The 21,578-nt window shown below is 45.9% G+C and overlaps 1 pseudogene; it reads left to right on the plus strand.

The window, feature by feature from the left end:
* Positions 1–756: 756 nt before the first annotated feature.
* LOC119436424 (COP9 signalosome complex subunit 4-like) overlaps positions 757–21,578 on the plus strand; it is a 47,841-nt pseudogene continuing 27,019 nt past the window's right edge.

Genomic DNA, 21,578 nt, shown 5'->3' on the forward strand with positions numbered 1-21,578 from the left:
CCCTTACATATATATCATGAACATATATGCCTATGTACCCTTTGATTTTAATTACCTAGAAATGCATGGGTCATTCTTCGCGCCACGCAGTTAATAAACCTGGTTTATTTCACTCTAATATTGTTTTCTTCGATCATTGTCCCTGATAAATATTCCACCAACAAGAAGCGCGCGTAAAATGACATGATATCAATAAAATTTTCTTACGTACGTAGCTTCATGTTGCAGATATGAGGCTTATTACCAGTTACTTTTATAAGACTGTTAAAAACAGCGGTTCACCTGGCTGAAACTACATTTGGTACCAGCCGCCAAGAGTCATGGGCGCTCCAAAGCAACTAAATATATATATATATATATATATATATATATATATATATATATATATATATATATATATATATATATAAAAATGTACTGCACAGACGTTCTGCAAGAAAAACTGGGCGTCTGCTTCCGTGTAGCGAACGCGCGCTCGCTAGCAGACGACGCGCTTGACAACGACAGATTTGCAACACATAAATTTCATAGATCACAGAAACACATAGATCAACAACACATAGATTTGCAGTTGAAATCAAGCCCAATTAATCAAGTACGTTGAATATGCCGCGGAGGGCGTCTCTGCCCCAATCCAGTTCGCTCGCAGCGCCCTCGCACAATTTTTCCACACGTGGGAGAGCGCCGTTCGGGAGGCATTGGTTCGGCCCACTCGACGTATGATTGTCTTTAATAAATATCACAGAACACCATAACCAGCTGATACTGGCGTTGGCTTGTTTCGCGAGTGCCAATACAAGACGCTGCCACTACTTACAAAAAATAGTGCTGTTACAGGCCGGCTACTTCTGCTACTGCCCCGTTTTCTCGTTGCTTCTACAGAATGTCTGCGGCAGCTTATCGACAGCAACTCTCTAGCTTGGCAGTCGCTGGAGGTTTCGCCTAAAGATCAAGCAGAAAGGTGGGAACAGCTGGAACAGTCAAGTTCGCTGCTGTGTCAAGTTCGCCCTTTCTTGTGCTCTTATTGAATGCTAACAGGGACAGAGAGGGGCCCAGCGGTTGAGACTGCTAATGTCTTTACGAGTTCTCTTTCACCCGACGATTTTATTTTATTACGTGGGTTTCTGAATATTTTTTTACACAATTCTCCCACAGGTATAGAGCGGTTCTTGAGAGCATTCTGAAGAATTCTGGACAGGAACTCGTAGAAGGACTAAAAGTTTTCGTCGAAGCTAGTAAGTGCCAGTAAGCTTTTATCAGTGTACAAATGCGAGTAATTAAGCCCTCTTCAATTACGCACTGTGCTGCAAGAGTATCTGGCGCTTTACTTGAGTTGCGATGACATTCTTATAACTGCGGTTTTTGTTAGCGCAGTGGTCGTACACCGCGCGCCAAGCTTCTTGCTATGCATTTACTCGGATACGACTCTGAAAGAATGTTCGCCTCCCCAATTCATTTCCGGACTTGCCGCATTTCTGCTTTGGCCTATAATTAAACTCATCGCTCGGTAGTTCAGACATGTAGGACTTATTGGTGCTCTCGCGTGGGAAGAGGCGAGTTTTCACGTTCAAGAAATATGTATAGATTGTTTAAAAATTTGCCGAATGCAAGACTGATTAATAAGAACCAAAGGTAGGCAAAAAACTGGCAAAGCTCAGTCGAAAATCACATTAATGACCTCACTCAACATCACCCCTTGAGGCGATTTCAAAACTTGCATCAGCTTCCAGTGATTGCCATCAATCTATCTCAACCTCCTTGTTGAGGTCAGGTCCTAAACCATTTCGTAATTTCAAGGTGGTATCCTCACTGCTAGATGTACAGGCAGGGACAAAATATGGGATCAACAAACATGTGCCAAACTGCATTCTTGCGCCCTTTAACGATGCAAGCGACTTGTGTCGAGACATGCATTGCGAATGCGTGATGTTGTGACATGTGACAATGCACTGCACACTCCACCGACCGAAAAGGACATTGCTCTCCTAGCGTAATCTCCTGCAATAATTGCGATTCTGACAGCAGGCTGGCGAAAAGTCACGTGATTAAAATAATTGATGTGCATGCGCAGTGCCATATCTCGACAGGAGGCACTTACTTTTCTTTAGTAAAGGGCGCAAGAATGCAGTTTTGCATACGCTCGCAGGTCTCATATTATTTTGTCCCAGCCTGTACTTAGTTTTTACCATGCATAAACTTTTGTAAACATGTTCGGATACCTGGGATGCAGGCACATCAAGCAGTGATGCTGGCAATTTACATATAATTCTTTGCAGAAACATTTGTTCAGTTGGAGGTTTCAACTGCAAAACTTGTGCTATTGTCCTTATAATGATGCAGTGGCAAATAGCTCTGCTGTCAGTTGTAATGCTCCCGGCAGCTGGCTCTAGTGTTACCGGGGGCCTGCTGCGATCAAGCCTCAAATATTAGTGCTGGTCATTTTTTGAAAAGGTGTGCTCCGGACTGGGTAAAATTTTCAGCAAAAAGTGGCAAGAGTGAGTTAGCGAGACCATCAGAAACAAAGAAAATCCTTTATTTGCAGGAGGCCATTCATTCATAAAAAATAACAGCTACAAGGAGAAGCAACCAGGTTCCTTTCACGAAAGGCTGTACAGGGGAGGTTAGCTGGTAGAGTGCTGATCAGGAGAAACTGCCAGAAGGGCCAGCACACAGTGTGTCAGGGGATGGGATAATTTGAGGACAGAAGACAGAGATGTGCCAGAAAGGGTTTCGAGGGTGGGTTTTATTTATCTACCCCCTGCAATTGCTGCTTTTTGCGGTGTTTGCAGGAGGAAAGAGCAACCACTTTCCTCGCCAGGCACTATCCCTGCTGTTGCTTTGTTCATACTTCAGTGATATAAGTGAAAAATTCCAGCTATGCTGTACCTGAGAAGCTACAGAAGTATTTGACTTCACCACACCAAACATTCGACATGGCACACCCTTAAACTTGTGCATGTGGTTGAATTCAAAATCTTGGACTTCACTCGCAAAATTCTACCAGTCAACCTCGCCTAACTATGTGAGGTCGACCTCGTGAGGTTGCTCCACCTTCACTGTCAGAACCTCTTGTTACAGAGTAACCCAGCAATGCTAAAGCATCAAACAGCATATGAAGCTGAATTTTGTCACATGCAGTGAGTGTGAGGGAGTGAAGGGAGGGGTATGAAGGCTTCTCTGGTCATGTACTTGAAAGGTTAGGACTTAGTGCACAGTTATGCAGATCTTATGTGACAGGCTTTCAAAGCCAAGCTTTGCACTAAAAATGCTGTTGCCTTTCTGTCATGATACAGTGTATTATGTCTGTGGTACAGCATGAAACAGTTTTGGGAGTCCTTGCTTATAGTATTTTCTCTGTTACATCTACAGTTGTTAATGAGAATGTGAGCCTTGTGATATCTCGACAACTCCTTACTGATGTTGGCAATCACCTGTCTTCACTACCGGATGATGTTTCAAAATGCGTTTCTCATTTCACACTGGATAAAGTCCAACCTCGTGTTGTGTCTTTTGAAGAACAGGTGAGTTGCACCTTTGCTGTGTAGCAATATTGAAATTAATATATGAATATATGCCTTTTTTATGCAGCTATAGACTAAGTGAGATTATGCTCGCCATGCGTCTTTTATGTCCCGGCTTTTTTCCAGCCTTACAGAATTTAAAAAATCACCTGTGGCAAATAGCACAATTCTAGTCCTTGAACTGGATTTCTCAAAGAGGCGGACACTACTTGCACAATAAATTGAAATCCACCAATTGACAAATCAACAAAATCCCACTAATGAAGTTTTAACTGGGGATTTGCGGCCACAAGCAGCATGTGCTAAGCTGTGCGTTTTCCTGCCATAGGTTGACTCGTGCTTGCCACTGTGTACTGCCTGGCCGCCCATCGTCAATCACTGTAGCTCTGGATCATCTGAAGATTATTTGGGTACCGCAGAGAACTTCACTGAGCCTGCATTACCGGTATCGGGGGTAGCGCCACCTGGACCTATAAAACCACCGGCACTGCATCAGCTCATTGGGATTTCCGGCCACAAGCAGCATGGGCTAAGTAGTGTGTTTTACTGCCATAGGTTGACTCGTGCTTGCCACCGTGTGCTGCCTGGCCACCCATCATCGATCACCGAAGCTCTGCATCATCTGAAGATTATCTTGGCTCCGCAGCGAACTTCACTGAGCTTGCGTCGCCGGTATCGGGGGGCAGTGCCACCTGTACCTATAAAACCACGAGCACTGCATCAGCTCGTTGGGATTTGCGGCCACAAGCTGCAAGCAGTACAAGCCCTTACGGGTCTCGCAAGGGCTTGTCCTGCGAAACGCAAGTAGCCATTTTCATTCATGATCTGCATATGAATTTTGATTGTAACATTCAAACTGAAGCAATTTTTCTGGACTTCGCAAAGGCTTTTGACAAAGTACCTCGCAAATGCTTATTACTACTAAAACTTTCCTAGTTAAATTTACACCCTAATGTATTACAGTGGATAAAAGAATTTTTAGCACACCGCTCTCAGTTCGTCTATCAATAACCAAGCTTCTAATTCCCTCCCAGTAACATCAGGCATCCCTCAAGGATCTGTGCTTGGTCCCCTTCTATTTTTGATATATATAAACGACTTACCACACACGTTTCCTGTAACATCCTATTGTATCTTCTTGGAGGCTGCGATGATCTATCTCACCGATGCCATCCAGTTATTGGATCTGGTCGTTGAGTGTATGAATGAATGAATGTGTGTGGTTTAGTGGCGCAAGGGCCAGGTATGGCCAAAGAGCGCCATGCCAGTGTTTGTTAGTTCGCAGTGAAGTGATGAATTCTGAGAAGTAGATGTACGGGGCTGTAAAGGGGCCTAAAAGGCGCTGTAAAGTGCATAAAATCAACATATAGTAAGATAATGGCAATTACTAGTGACGTGTACTATGCACATAAAAAATGCTTTGCTAAAGAATGATAATATATGCAAGATATGCATATGCAAGAAGCACTACTACCTGAACAGAGCCCTTGAAACACAAGGGCCTGGAGGCATGTGCTATACAGAACTACTATCACAGCGGCATCCTCTGGAGAGAAAATGTGCTACGAATGTATTGGGCTAAAAACATATAACACAACTTCGTTCAAGAAACCGAGGACTGCTTTGGTGTTAAACAGTGGTTCTGCACCAAGAAACATAATGGGATGAAGAGGGACATGATATTGGTACGCTTGTGGAAAATATTTCTGTCTCTGTTTCGGCTTTCCGACACTCCAGAAGGACGTGGAGGACGGTCAGCCTCTCACCACATCTACCACAAGTTGGTGGTTCATCACCGGTCAGTAAAAAACTGGGGGTGCCATATGTATGTCCTATTCTGAGCCGACAGAATAGGACATCAGTTCGCCGTGTTTTTGTTGCGGAGGGCCAGAAACATATCTGTGGCTTTATCATGTGAAGCTTATTATTTGTTTCAGTGTTTCACAGGTGCCGCCAGTGGCCTCGCAGTTTCCTTTGCAAAAAAGGCTTCAGATCTGTGGACGGAATAGCAGCGGCAGGATTAATTCTTGCGATGTAGTTGATGTGGCCAACTGGTCTGCTAGCACATTGCCCTCGATGCCTCTATGGCCAGGCACCCAGCATATAATGACATACTGGTTTGAAATGTACACTCTGCATCGAGTGGAATAGAGCTCAGTGAGTACAGGATTTTTGTGTTTGCCGAGTGACACCAGGGCTTTCACGACGCTTAGGGAGTCCGTAAATACAATTGCTTTTTGAAGTTTTGATTTCCTTATATGATTAACAGCCGACAACAGTGCACGGGCCTCAGCCGTAAAGATACTGGTTTCCGGGTGGAGTACACCGGATTCCGAGAAGGAGGGGCCAACGGCTGCATAAGACTTCCCGGCATGTGACTTGGGAGCGTCTGTGTAAAACTCTGTACACGAGTACTTGGACTGGAGTTCTAAGAAATGCATTTGAATGTGTGCCTCTGGCGCGTGTTTAGTGACCTCTACAAACGATGTATCGCAATCTATGAGTTGCCACTGCCACGGCGTTAACAGTTTCACTGGAGCCATAGGGTGATGATCAAAGCAGCAGAACACCCATTTCCTCACTGAGGTTCCTCACACGCAAAGAGAACGGCTTTCTCGCTGCAGGTCGATTATGGAAGAGTGTGGCAGTGGTCACGTCATTTATAGTTGAATAAGAAGGGTGTTCAATGTTCGCTTGTACTTTCAGAAAATATGTGAAACTGTTGCATGACCGCTGCAGATGAAGGGACCACTGATTCGACTATGTACAGGCTCTGGATTGGACTTGTCCTGAAAGCACCGGTCGCCAGATGGATACCCAGGTGGTGGACGGGGTCTAGGATTTTTATTGTACTTGGTGTTGCAGAATAATAAATTATAGACCCGTAATCAAGGTGCGAACGGACGAGACTGTTGTACAAGTTCAGGAGGCATTTTCGATCACTACCCCAGGTTGTTCGCGAGAGAATTTTTAAAAGGTTCTTCGTCTTCAGACACTTTGCCTTCAGATAAAAAAAAATTAAGTTGGGGGATGAAGGTAAGCTTAGAGTCTAGAATTATTCCCAGGAATTTGTGTTCACTGCTCACGGATAGTTTCTCTCGATTGATCGTGAGAGTTGGCACTGGTGTCACACCTCTTTTGTTCGAGAAGAGAATGCATGTACTTTTCTATACATTTATTTTAAACCCATTTACATCCGCCCATTTAGACAATTTGTTTAATCCAAGCTGCACCTGTCGATCACAGAAGCCATGTTACATGATTTGAAAACTATCTGTACATCATCGACATACACAGAATAAAACATGCTATGTGGAATGACTGTATTCAGCGAGTTCATTTTTACCATAAAGAGTGTGCAACTAAGCACTCCCCCTTGTGGCACGCCAGCCTCCTGGGTGAATGTTCTAGATAAAACATTGCTCACTCTTACACGAAACGTGCGATGAGACAGGTAGCTTTCGACTGTAAGATCTCGCAGAATCCCGACGTGCCATGTCGTGTCGTATGCTTTCTCTAGATCTAGAAAGACCAAGAGTAAAAACTGCTTATGTATAAAAGCATCTCTAATATAAGACTCAATACGAACAAGGTGGTCTATTGTCGACCTTCCCTCTCTGAAACCACATTGAAATGGGTCTAGTAGGTTGTTATTTTCTAGAAAACAAATTAAGCGCCGATTTATCATTTTTTCAAATACTTTGCACAGACAGCTTGTTAGCGCTATTGGCCTGTAGCTGCTCGCTAGGGACGGGTCTTTGCCTTGTTTAAGCACGGGGATGACTATAGCCTCCTTCCACGAGGACGGGATATACTCAGCCGACCACATGACATTGAAAAGAGACAGGAGTGTTTTCAGCGCTTCAGGATGCAGGTGCTTAATCATTTCATACATGACACGATCGCCGCCTGGTGCCAAGTTGTTCCAACAAGCTAGAGATGCCTTAAGTTCAGCTAAGGTAAACGGGCAATTATAAGCCTCGCTCGAAGAACCTTTGCGGTTAAGGGGCTGCCGCTCTTCTCGTTCTTTGAATCTCAAGAATGTTTGTGTGTAATGAGATGTACTGGAGATACTATATTCAAAGTCTTTGCCCAGACAATCTGCCTGATCTTCCAGGCCATCTTCTTGGGTACTCACTAAGGGCAGTGGGTTCGTCTCACGGCCTTTTAATTTATTCACTCTATTCCATACTTTCGCCTCGTCTGTGTAAGAATTTATACCGGAAAGGTACCTCTCCCAACTCTCTCTCTTTGCACGTCTACGTGTTCTCCTGCCTTACGATTTGACCTGTTTGAAATTAATAAGGTTTTCGGCTGTTGGAGAATTGCGAAGCAATCCCCAAGCTTTGTTCTGATTTTTGCGTGCTTTCCGACATTCTTCGTTCCACCATGGGATACTATGCTTATGAGTCAATCCGTTAGTTTGTTTAATACATTTCTTTGCAGTGTCAATAATAAAACCTGTTAAATATGCCACAGCGTCATCTATATTAAAAGAGTCAATACCATCTTTGCTTAAATATGTTAGTTCTCAGAAAAGTTCCCAATTAGCTGAGTCAACCTTCCAACGGGGAACGTGTGGGGAGCATTCATTTGTTTTGTTAAGCTTATCGTAATTGGGAAGTGGTCGCTTCCAAAGGGGTTCTTGAGAACAGACCACTCCAGATACGGAATTAATGTACTGGATACTATAGTTAGATCTATAGACAAGTATGTGTCATGCGCCACGCTGTAGTACGTTGGCTCTTTCTTATTCAATAAACATGCTCCTGAGGAAAAGAGAAAGTTTTCAATTAGGCGACCTCTCGCATCGCACCGAGAGTCTCCCCACAAGGTGTTATGTGCGTTAAAATCTCTAAGAACTATGTATGGCTCCGGAAGTTCATTTATGTAGTTTTGAAATTCAGTTTTATGTAGTTGAGAATTGGGAGGGATGTATATAGAGCTGATAGTGACCAGCTTGTCAAACAACACCCCTCAGACAGCAACTGCCTCTAGGGGCGTAGAAAGTTTTAGTTCCCGGCAGGCAATACCTCTGTCGACTACAATAGCCACACCACCGGAAGACACGACCGTGTCATCATGGTCTTTACGAAAAATGGTGTATTGTCAGAGAAAATTTGTTTGCGTGTGTTTGAGGTGTGTTTCTTGGTCACACAGCACCTTTGGATTATACTTATGTAGGAGTTCTTTGATGTCATCGAGATTGTGGAGGAGTCCTCGGACATTCCACTGTAATATTTGTGTATCCATGTTGAATGTGGTTTTTGTGCTGTGTGTTAAGAAAGAGTAATTACTTCACAGAGCCCTTTCCGGGTGCCGCGATGCGGCGTTTTTTTTTTTTGTTTAGAGCGATCGCGAGACTCTCGCGGCTCCTTGGGCGCTAGTGGCGCCGTCTGGCAGGTTGTTGTGTCCATTGCCTCTTGCGAGACGCTGGACACGCGCTGTTGTGAACAGTTGGTGTGACGTGAAGACCTCGCCTCGAGGGACGAGGCCCTGGAGGCCACCAGCCCGGAGGTCGATGGCCCCTTCTGAGATGGCGGAGCAGCGCTAGCTGCAGCCGCCGAGGGGGCAGATGGCGTCGCTGGCGGCTCACTCCACGTGGGCCGGACAGCCGCCGGAAGCCATTGTGTCGCTGCCCCCTGACGCGTCACATCGGCAAAGGTGTTTTTGGGCAGGTAGGATACCCGCCTGCGTGCCTCCTTGAATGTTAGATTTTCCTTTTCTTTTTTCCAAGATGGGCACGACCGCGAATATGCGGCGTGCTGTCCATCACAGTTCACACAATGTAGCGAGTTTTCGCAAGACTCAGATGAGTGTTCATGAGCACTGCATTTCGCACACGTTTGGCGGCCTCGACAGTTCTGAGAGCTGTGGCCAAATCGCTGGCATTTAACCCTTTCAGCCCTGGCGTCGTCAAATGACGACATGACTTAGAATCGGAATTTTCAGCATGAAAAAAGAACCGAAACTGCTTGTATTTTTCCCGCATCGTACTATTGAAAGTGCTAGTGCCATTGCCATGGTTAGTCACCTGACTCTACGGAGCCGTGTCGAACGAGGAAGAAGAAATGACAACAACAAACATGGCAGACGCGCCGTCAGGTACGTGCACTTTTTTTTCTTTTATAGTTGAATAACCCCTGCGTAGTTTACGTTGCGGTTTTTTTTATAGTTTCTAAATAGATTGCAGAGAACGCATGTACTTGAATAAGCGTCATTGCATGGTGATATTACTTGTAAGAAGATGTTTTTTCCGTGTGCGGTTTTGACGACAGCAGGGCTTTGTGGTTGTATATGGCGTGCCGTCGGCTTGTCATTGCGTCCGATTTCATTGGGTGTTTTTTTTTTCTTTTTTTTTCAGGCACGCCTATACCGTTGTAAGAGGGACATGAGGACGATGACGTAGCCAATATCATGGTCGTGTCGAGGACATTGTGCGCGTACTCGCCCGAAAGAAACTTCTGAACAGAGCCGGAGGCCGGGGACGGTGCGGTAGGGCATAAGGTGGTCGACGAGACGGTATCGGGACAAGTCGAGGGAGGAAGGCTTGTCTGATGGTGGCTGACGGGCATAGGACGAGATGCGGGTAGCGCTGGCGGTGGGAACGCAGGCAGCGATTCTCGCACCGTGCGGTCAGCCACTGGAAGAGGGTAGTACGACGGCTGTACGAGCAGTGCCGTCGTTCCTACTCAGAAGGGCGAAGGCGGCGAGCCGAGCGCCGGCTGCGACGACCAGCGTGGCAAGCTTCTGGAACGACACTGCGCGTGCCGAGCTTGCGCCTCGAGCACGCGCTGCGCTTCCTTATTTTTCACTTCTTTGACAGCCGGCGCCAAGGCATTGGCTGAGAGCACCGACCAAAACGCCCAGCGTTGCGGCGTCGGTGGGCGCTACACCGTGTATACCGACAGATTCATTCTGTTCCCACCAGAACTTGCGTTCTAGGCATCTGGAAGAATGCACGGATGCAATTTTCCGTGAACTTGATAATGGAAACTTGTCTGATGTGGAGGGAGAAATCGACGGATCTTCAGACAGTGGTGATGAGTTTGAGCAGCCTGAGCCAGATATTTCACGTTATCAATACCTCAGTTATGAACGCATGGCTGGAGTATAGAAGTGATGCAGCTGCACGAGGACTGATGCCTGGCAAGCAACTGGACTTACTGGACTTCACCCTCCATATTACTGAAGCACTTGCACAAGCCGACAGCCGGCCAAAGGTGCAAAAGCGACGAAGGCCGTCACTCTCCCCTCTGGTGACTTCGAAAAAAGCAAGATATGCTGGAAATAGGCCCGTAGAAGACGTCAGGTTTGATCAAGTGGGACACTGGCCTCTTCGTACTGACAGCAGGGAACATCGTTGTAAGCTTGAGGGATGCACAGGACAAACCCGTATCATGTGCGAAAAATGTAACGTGCACCTGTGTCTTGCCAAGGCTAAAAACTGCTTCAGAGGCTTCCACATGAACAATTAGTGAAGTTTGTGTTTGCGATTATTGTGTTTTCCACCTCTGAATAAATGAGCTTTTCACTGCATTTCGCAACCACTGAGCCCTGATGTGCGGTTTTGACGACATGACTGTAAATCGGCAAATAATAACATAAATGACTTATTTTTTGCTCAGGCATGTTTCTAGAGTCCTTGTGGTGTAAAATATGCAAAGCAAAAAAATATATGCAAGAAATAGAAAATCCAGGGCTGAAAGGGTTAAAGCATCCGAGGGGATTTGGCACGTATGCCCTGACACGAAGTTTGATGTATCCGGCCTCGATGGACTCGGGCAGGACACTTGAGCCGAAAGTGAGCACCAGGTGCTTAGTCTTGATTTCTTTGCCGTCGCGCCTCATCTTAATTCTTTTAACGTTTATCACATTCTGCTCACTGAAGCCCTCCAAAAGTTCAGCCTCGGTTAGCTCCATTAAATCATCATCTGAGACAACGCCGCAAGTGGTGTTCATAGTACGGTGTGGGGTCAGTGTTATTGGGATGTCCCCAAATGACACTAATTTTGGCAGTTTTTCGTATTGTATCTTATCGCGGAGCTCCAGAAGCAGATCACCGCTTGCCATTTTCGATGCTTTGTAACCTGGGCCAAGAACTTCAGTCAGAGACTTCGAGACAAGGAAGGGTGAGACCATTTTCACCGTCTTTTCAGGCTTATCAGAGTGGATTATGTGAAATCGTGGAAAGTTTTGTGTTCTGTTGCCAAAAAATTGAAATACATCTTCGGTGCGCCCTTGTTTCTGAGGGCGATCAGGGAGTTTAGGGAAAGCGCTGTCCATGAGTTCAGCTGGGATTTTCGGCAGCGATGCCAACCACCCACCAACGAGCCCAACACGGGGACGTGACAGGAGTTCCTGTAATGGAAGTCCTGCCAACGCCAGTTGTACATCACTGCTATAACCAAATACAGCATAACCAAGACTGGCTAGCCACACAAGGTTAACCCTTGCCGCCTGGAAATTTGGAAGTGAGGAGAAGATAATAGAAGAAAAAGGGAAAGAGAAAGAAAAAGTGCTGCCGATTTCCTCCAGGTGGGTCAGTCTGGAGATGCCGTCTATGTGAAGCAGAGGCCGAAGAGGTGCGTTGCCTCCGCCGGGGGGCCTTAAAGGTCCAAACACCCGACATCGGCTCAACCCCCAGGATCCCCCTTTCCCCAGACACGGCTAAGCCGCGCACGGCTACACGCGGGAGGGTCCAAGCCTCATGTGCTCGGGTCCGTGGTGTCGCAACACACCAAACGCCTGCTGACGCAGACGCCCCTGCGGGGTGGTCGTTGAGTGTGGGAGTTGGTGGACGTTGAGGCGGACTTGGGAGAAACTGGAGGGTTTATTTACCGTGATAATACAAAGTAAGGAACAGTCATAAAGTGATCGACGGCCGGCAGCAAATCGGACGCTGCGGCCCGTGACAAGGAGAGGAATGTCCCTCTCCTCGATTTGTCTCTCTTAACCTCTTCGGTCTCTTGGGGTCACGTCATTTTTGGCCAATCGTCGAGCCAGCTCAGGTGTCGTCATTTTCCTCCCATGGTATTGGCCCGTGCAAGTGCCGTCATATTCGGCCAATGGGGACGCTCCAAGGGCTCCATTGTCCGATGGTTGACTTGCCTCCGGCATTGCCTCCTCACCTGGAAGCGCTCAGCTGGAGGAGACGGATTTCTCTCGAACGACCTTTCAGAGCTGCAAAACCGCTTTGCTCGGGACCAAGGTCAACTACCTGGAACCGTGCCCGCCTCCCGTTGCACTGTCGGGAAGAGTCGAGCAGGGGGAGAGACAATAGCTTGATGTGCGGCGCATGAGGTGGGGGTCGCCAACCTGTCCGACGGGTCCGGTAACGTGGTTGATGCGCACCCTAATTGGAATGCGACTGCGTTTTGATGTGGTGGGGAAACTTTAGTGATGCCAGGAGAAGGGTCCATATCTAATAATCCGCATGTTCGCCGATGACTGTGTTGTGTACCGAACGGTTACTAACACATCCGATCAGCTAGCTCTCCAAAACGACCTAACCTGTGTACAAGACTGGTGCAGCCAATGGCTCATGGAACTAAACCCTGTAAAATGACACGTGTCATTTCACCGCAAGCGCAACCCCCTTTTCTTCCCTTACTTAATTTTTGGCATCGCAGTAGAATTAACCAGTTCTTACAAATACCTGGGCGTAACCTTGTGTGAAGACCTAACCTGGAATGCGCATGTCACAAACATCTTATCATCAGCTGACGGAACTCTTGGTTTTTTTAAAACGGCACTTGCGCCACGCACCACCAAATGTACAACTTGCATACCAATCCCTGGTACTAACAAAACTTGAATACGCATCCCCTATCTGGAGCCCTAACCAAATCTATCTGATAACTTCACTAGAATCACTACAGAATCAAGTCATTAGATTCATTCATTCGTGCTGTTCATACCATACCAGCATATCAGCTTTAAAAGCGAAGTCCGGTCTAACAAATCTTGCTTGCTGTCGTCGAATTGCCAGTATGTGCTTGTTCCATAAATTCTTTTTCAGCTCACTTTGTATTCCACCCTACATCAGCCCCCCGGCACGCATTTCACTCTGTATTGGTCATCCCGTGCAAGTTGCCCGTCCACGTGCTCATACCACAACATTTGCTGCATCATTCTTTCCTCGCTCAGCCATAGACTGGAATGGCCTACCACATAACGTCACTGCAACCACCTGCTCATCTACATTTTCTGATTATATAACTACCATATTTAACCAATAACTTATTTTTTTGTATATGTACCCACCCCTTATGTAATATTCATATTCGTCATATTCGGCCTTTAAGGTAATAAAGTGAAAGTGAAAGCATTTGCTAAGTTGTGCGTTTTCCTGCCATAGGTAGCCTTGGGAAATTTTTGAGGCCGTTGATCCCCCGTGCATGTGCCTTTTTTTGATGTACAAATGGGTGTGGATCTGTGCACATACCGCGCACACATCGGTTTGATTGCATGCCGCCAGCCCAGTCAAAGTAGGGTTGAACTTTGCCATGACAATTTGCGCTTTATTCGCGTGCTTTGCCCCAGACCCTCATTAACTTTGCTGTACACGTGTCTTGCTCTGCTCTTGCTTCGAGCTGGAGATGTGGAAAGTAACTCCGGGCCCAGGATCAAGGACGTCCTGACGTTTCTGAAAGAGCTTCGCAAGGAAATGTCATCCGGTATAAAACAAGTGAACCAACAAATTGCAACCTTAAAATACCTGTGTCAACGCTATTGAAAAAAAAAAATATATATATATATATATATATATATATATCTATATATATATATATTAGTGTACCAGAAATCAAAAAGCACTTTGACGCCATCAAGAGTTCTGTTCAGGAAGTTAAGATAAACATATCAAAAGCAAATGAACTCATTTATGTTGTTGGCGACATAAGGAACAGAATGAGGCAACCTTATAATCAAGGGTGTACCCGAAGGGGGCCATGAAGGGTATGTCGAATCCGAAGCCATTGTGAAAGAATTTTCTTCAGCTCACTTGAAGGTCAACGTTGGTGACATTGAAAGTGCCCATCGTGTTGGTCAGCGCCGTCATGGTTTTCACCGCCCTCTTATCATTAAATTCCTCAACTTTAGATCAAAAACAGAAGTGCTACAAAATGCCCACAAACTGAAAAACCTCGAGTCCCCTAGAGTGTGGATAATGGAAGACTTTTCACCTAAGGTACAGTTGGCTTGCAGGAAGTTGCGCGACTTTGCTAAGAGCAATCATGAAGAAAACGAAAGTTTTTCAATTAGTTTTACCTCTCTGCATTTCAAAGGCTCTGTTTACCGGTATGACTCACCCTCTAATAATGTTGTTCAGGTTGCTGCAAGGAACCAACCTTCCAATACTTGACCAAAGCAAACTGAAAGGCATAAGGTTACGTCCACACATGCGTCTCATTGCTCTGGGCAAATTTCCGCAGCCTTCATTACAAAATTGACACACTAAAAACGCTCATACATTCTTGCACCACAGATATAGTAATAGGTACGGAAACGTGGCTTTCCAGTGACATCACAAACAGCGAACTTGCACTTGACCCATCTTTTTTAATCTTTTGTAAGGACAGGGAAGGTTTTCGAGGAGGTGAAGTTATTATAGTCATTAAAAAGGAATATCAACTGTCTCTAGAGAAAGTCTACTCTCCCCTTGAAATAGTTGGTCTCTGCACGCATTGGGCATACGCAATGTGTCATTGTTGCATGCTGTCGTCCACCAGTTAGGCGTTTGGAATTTGTTCATTTTTTTCAATGATGCTGTACAACAGATTGTTATGATCGGCAAGGAATTCGACAGGTCAATGGTGGAAACCAAACCCGCGCACGTTCCCGTGTCGGGGCAATTATCTACATCCCCAAGAGGCGGTTGCGATCTTCCTGGAAACTGTACCTATAAAATGTGGGAAACGAGCCCGAGCGCCTTTCCCGTGACGAGATAATCCCCTTCATCCCTGAGAAAGCGTCACACCTCTACGACCTGAGCAGACGAAAAGGGCGAACTACCAAGAAAGAGGACCCGAGGGAGAGGAGGTCGTCAACTTGACCACCCGACAGAGGACTGACACTTCCACAAGTTCCCCGAAGGAGACATCGGCTACCACGAGGGTTATTTAAGGCCGTCCTGGCCCCCGTGTTAATCAGAACCGCTCGAGACTCGGATAGAGTCAAAACCATGTACCAATGAAGTGAATACAATCTTTTCTATTTTTCATCATCACGATGCCCGCCTTTATCGTCGTCTCCTGATTCCTGCGGTGACGACCCACCTCACCTGGTCGAGATTATATCAGTTGGTTGGCAGCAATGGGATACTCCACCCTTCGTCCTGGCTTCAGCAGAATGGTGAGCGCTTGACTTTCTTTGAGAATTTGCCAGGTTTTAGCTTCTGGTGTTTTCTAAAATGGCGAATTAGTTTCTGTACGTGCAGGCTCCTGTTGAAAGCTTCCCACGTCACAGCAGAGTAAGAAAGTCCTCGTTCGGGATTGACCATGGATTTGGGCAAACGGAAAAAGCCAGAGTTGTTATTACTTTGTGAAGAGCTAGGAATTGAGGTCGGGCAAAGTCAGAGAAAGCCGCAGCTTATTGAGGCGATTGAGAAGTGCGGGGCTCTTGAGGACGAAATTTCAGAAGCATGTGAAGAGATAGAGAAACGAGCTGAGAAAGCTGAACAAAACGCTGCAGAGGAAAGGCAAAGAGCTGAGAAAGCTGAACAAAAGGAAACTGAAGAAAGAAAGGAACGAGAGGAACGGAGAGCTCACGAACTAAAGCTAAAAGAACTAGACGTGCAGTGGGATCTGGCCAGGCAATCAGCAAATAACCTCTCAATAGATGAAAGGCGTTCAGGTGAAGCAAGAGTGAAAATAAGGGATCTCATGCCGTCGTACAAGGTGAGCGATGACATGGGATTGTTTCTTGTTATTTTTGAACGAACCTGCGAGAGAAACGGGTTGGCACTAGAGAGTTGGCCGCAACAGATTCTGACCGTTCTTCCTGGCGAAGCAACCGAAATAATTGCAAGGCTAATGAAGGACGAGTGAGAGGATTATCAGAAAGTAAAAGCTGCGTTGCTAAGGAAATATCGGCTGTCAGCCAAGGCTTTCCGCCGCCGTTTTCGGGAGGCAGCTAGGACACCGGGCAAGTCTTATCAAGACTTCACTTATAAATTCAAAGTTAATTTAATTGAGTGGCTAAAAGGGGAAGACGCGTTCGGCTGTCACGACAGGGTTGTGGAGCTAATCTGCAAGGAGCAGTTCTATGGGTCCTTGAGCGAAGAGATGCGCCTTTGGATTCAAGATAGGTCGGGCGAAAAGGGCTTGGAACGTGCTGCAGTGCTAGCAGATGAATTTGCCGCACGTCGCGAATCCGAGAAAACACGCGGCAGGCCCTTCACTAAATTCAGCAAAAGAGAAAACAAGCGCCCCTTTCACAATGAGAAAGCTGGAGGTGGGACCAATGACGCGCCGACCGATAATTCCGGAGAGAACAAAACCACAATGAAAGACGAAATAAAAATAAAAAAGGCGTTTGAGGCTAGAAAACTGGTTGTCTGTTTCCGTTGCCAGGAGCCTGGACACCTTGCGATCGGCTGTAGAAAGCCTAGAATTGTTTTTTCTTTCGTGAATGACGACGACAACTTGGCGCTCTTAGAACCCTACCTTCGCGACCTCGCAGTAAACGGAACGCCATGCAGGGTACTTAGGGACTCGGCTGCGACAATGGACATCGTCCACCCTGCGTATGTGCAACCTGAGGATTGCACCGGGGAATATGCGTGGATCGGGCAAGTAGTTGAGGAGGATAGTGTTTGCTTGCCCATAGCCAGCGTAAAGATCGAGGAGCCGTTCGGACTATTGAGGACTGAAGCCGCGGTATCACAGAATCTGTCCAAATAATACTCTACTTATTTTCAAATCGCTCGGAAATGCTGCTAAAGAAAAAGGGCCTCAGTTTTGGCGACTCTACGGTCCAAGCTCTCCCGCGTAACACGGCTCAGGAAATCGTGGTAGAAGAGACCGATTGCGCCATGAAAGTGGGAACCGTGGCCCTTCCGGAGGACGTTCCTTGCGGAGACAAGGCTTCTTTCAGCAGCACTAAAAAGGTCAAGGAGGCGCTGAAAAGCTCCCTTGTACCTCCGCATTTAAACGACGGTTGGGAATCGTCCAAAGGAGAGGAGACTGACATGGCGGCTAAACAGGGCAGGAACTGGACGATCAGGGATTGCAGAGGCACATTCGGTGACCGCCTGGCGATGCAAAAATTTTTCAGACGGCGCAAACGAGCGAAGTATTTAGCGCAGTGCAAATTCGAGAAAAGCCACACTGCAGCCCATAAACAAAGGATCATCATGTAGAACTTCAAAGGGCTCGTTATGGTGGTTAAGAAAACGGAGACGTCGCCAAAGGCGGATGACAACAGAACAGGGCACGTCTCCTCGAGTAGGAATACGGCTGAAAGGGTCAACTCGGCTGAGGTACGCGCGCACACACAGGGCCAGTCAAACAGTCACTGAGGGGGACTGCGCCGCGAGAGCGAGGACAAAGGAAGAATGGCGATTCTCCTCGCGTTTACGGCCTCCCTCTCCGAGACGCGAAAGAAAGCTGCGGCCACACGAATTGACAGGTGACGGGAGGGGGCAGTGTATGTCTGGCGCCCTTTATTGCCCATGGCGAGACCCAATGACTTGCAGATTGCGACCTAGTTGAGTGCACATTAAGAGGTAGTAATTGTCGAATTGGGCACCTCCATAAGGTTCTCGTGTGTAAATTTGTAAATAGAGCACATTGCAGTTTTTTTTCTTTTGTTAGTTAAGACCTTATTTTTTTTTAATTTCAAAGGTTCCGCGTTAATCTCGGTGTTTCATTGTATTAATTGTTAGGAGAGCCAGTGACGCGAATAAAACTGCGAAGCGAGTTTTGCGACGGTGGTGGCTCGTGGTCGCGCTGATTTTGTAGATAGGCATTAACATTGGAGGTCTGTAGAAATAAATCATTTTGGATAATTCAATGTTTACAGGGTAGGTGGATTTATCGGTTACCATTGTGGAAGTTTAATTTGCTCAAGCGAGTTCGGAGAAGCAGTTTTATTTCACGGTGTTGCGAGCAGATAGAGTATCCTGGCTTTTTGTTTTCTGGCTTTAACGGCCACTTTATGAATCAGCTTAATTAGGAGTTGAAGCGGTCATCAGAGCGCAGTACATTTGACATTAGAAGTGCTGGTACTGGCAGGTATCACTGACCCAACGAGTAACTAAATTGCTGAGCAGCATTTATCCCTTCGATCATTTTCAATGCGTTCTCAGTCTCAATAAACGCGGCTTTCCCGGGCAAGAGAAACAAAAACGTTAGGTATTAGGTTGGTTGAAATATGCATTGAAGTCTAGTTTTCTCCTTTTGTTCATTTTTGGGAATCTCGAACGAGGACTGCAGGTATGATTCTGATAAGGTTTTATGTGAAGAACGTGTGAACCTGGCAGTTCTCATGGCTAGTTGGGTGTGCTCTCCGTTTGTTGTGCCTTGGGCTGGGCGTGGTCTGTTTCCAGAAGGTGTCACCTCGCCTGCCTTAGAACGAATGGCGAAACGAAGCAGAGGCATGGGGTCGACCGGTCTCTTCGAGGTGCTTGGATGCTGCAACCCTTTCGAGACCTCCTGTGGCGGCGGACGGGCTGTTATGATCGGCAAGGAATTCGACAGGTCAATGGGGGAAACCAAACCCGCGCACGTTCCCGTGTCGGGGCAATTATCTACATCCCCAAGAGGCGGTTGTGATCTTCCTGTAAACTGTACCTCTAAAATGTGGGAAACGAGCCCAAGCGCCTTTCCCGTGATGAGATAATCCCCTTCATCCCCGAGAAAGCGTCACACCTCTACGACCTGAGTAGACGAAAAGGGCGAGCTACCAAGAAAGAGGACCCGAGGGAGAGGAGGTCGTCAACTTGACCACCCGACAGAGGACTGACACTTCCACAAGTTCCCCGAAGGAGACATCGGCTACCACGAGAGTTATTTAAGGCCGTCCTGGCCCCCGTGTTAATCAGAACCGCTCGAGACTCGGATAGAGTCAAAACCATGTACCAACGAAGTGAATACAATCTTTTCTATTTTTCATCATCACGATGCCCGCCTTCATCGTCATCTCCCGATTCCTGCGGTGACGACCCACCTCACCCGGTCGAGATTATATCAAGATCATATCCCAGTTCCCAAAATGCATATTGATATTAGGGTGTGACTTTAATTATCCAGGTATCGAGTGGTCGACATCGTCCTTGAAAGCGAATAGCAACGGGTAGGAATGTCTTCATTTTCTATAAACCTTGCACTTTCATCAGTTAACTCGGATCGTGCGCGAACTGACACGAGGTGACCACGTACTACACATTCTTTTAACAAATCATCCAGACCTTGCTGCAACACATGTACTAGAGCCAATAAGTGATCATAGAGTGGTGCAATGTTTTTTTGCATTGAAACCTGTCGAGCAAAATAATGTGAAAGAAATGCATTCTCAACTACGCACGTGCCGACTCTGGCAGAATGATTGCTATGTTAGCCTCATCTACAGCCGACTTTGCGAACACTTTTCAAAACACAGTGGTAAATGATAACTGGTGCTTATTCCGCAATAAGCTCAAAGAAGTTGAAACTGTTTGTATACCAAAAATAACCATCAGCTCAAGGCAGAACGATCCATGGTTTAACTGCGAAGTGAAGAAATGCATAAACAAGAAAAAAAGAGCATTTAGAAAAGCTACCCGAACAAATGCTCCAGAAGACTGGCAAAATTACAAAACCATAGCGTGCCATACAGAAACTGCAATTCTCGAAGCTAAAGACAAGTTTTTTAATTGCACCCTTCCCAATGTGATAAAAACTGACCCGAAAAAGTTTTGGAAAATAGTTAATCCATAGCCAAATCACACTGCTCCCTTAATAATTTCCGAAGGAGCCATGCTTAACTCAACAGATAGCGCAGAGCAATTTAGCAAATGCTTTTCTGCAGTTTTCACTAACGAACTGACGCTTGATAACACTCACATACTTGAACAACCATCTATTCAATTCGCTTTCTCATCCATCATCATATTGGAACATGGTGTCACTCATGCAATTGACAGGCTTCCTCATAAAACCGGCCCAGGTCCTGACGGTATAAGTGCTAAACTTCTAAAATTAACCTCGCACTACTCTTCTGTTTTGTTATCTATAATATTTCAGCAACCCCTAGATACGGGATGCCTGCCAGAAGATTGGAAATCAGCATTAGCAATACCGGTATTTAAATCTTTTGACACAACAGACCCTAATAATTACAGGCCTATATCACTGACATCTATTTGTTGCAAATTACTGGAACACATACTGTGCACTCACATTATAGCCTATCTTAACGAAAATAGTCTGCTCCTCAATAACCAGCATGGCTTTCGTCAAAATCGATCGTGTCAGACGCAACTATATGAACTTGTAACCGATATTCACATTTCGGTACACAAATTGGTTTGCACAGAAGCCATTTTCATTGACTTTTCTAAAGCTTTCGACTGGGTGCCTCATAATATTTAGAAACTCAGTTAGAAACCTACAATAATAGTTAGAAACTCAGTTAGTAGTAGTAGTTAATAGTAGTAGTAGTAATAATAATAGTAGTAATAATAATAGTAGTAGTAGTAGTAGTAGTAGTAGTTAGTACTTAATAGTTAGAAACTCCGAAACCTACAGCTTGACTCTAACACGACACGCTGGATTGAGGAATTCCTAACACATTTCAATTAATCTGTTTAAACAGCTGTTTTTCTAACCACACTCAGGTCACTTCAGGAGTTCAAGGATCTATCCTTGGTCCACTGATATGTTTAATTTACATCAATGATATCGCAACTAATGTTACTACTTCACAAACACATCTCTTTGCAGATGACTGCGTCTTGTATAATGAAATAAGCTGCCCGGCCGGCATCACTGTGCTGCAGTCTGATTTAACAAAACTTAATGAATGGTGTGACACATGGCAGATGGAAATGAACATAGCCAGAACGAAACACATTTT

Source organism: Dermacentor silvarum, chromosome 1, assembly GCF_013339745.2.
Source record: "Dermacentor silvarum isolate Dsil-2018 chromosome 1, BIME_Dsil_1.4, whole genome shotgun sequence".
NCBI classification, from domain to species: domain Eukaryota; kingdom Metazoa; phylum Arthropoda; class Arachnida; order Ixodida; family Ixodidae; genus Dermacentor; species Dermacentor silvarum.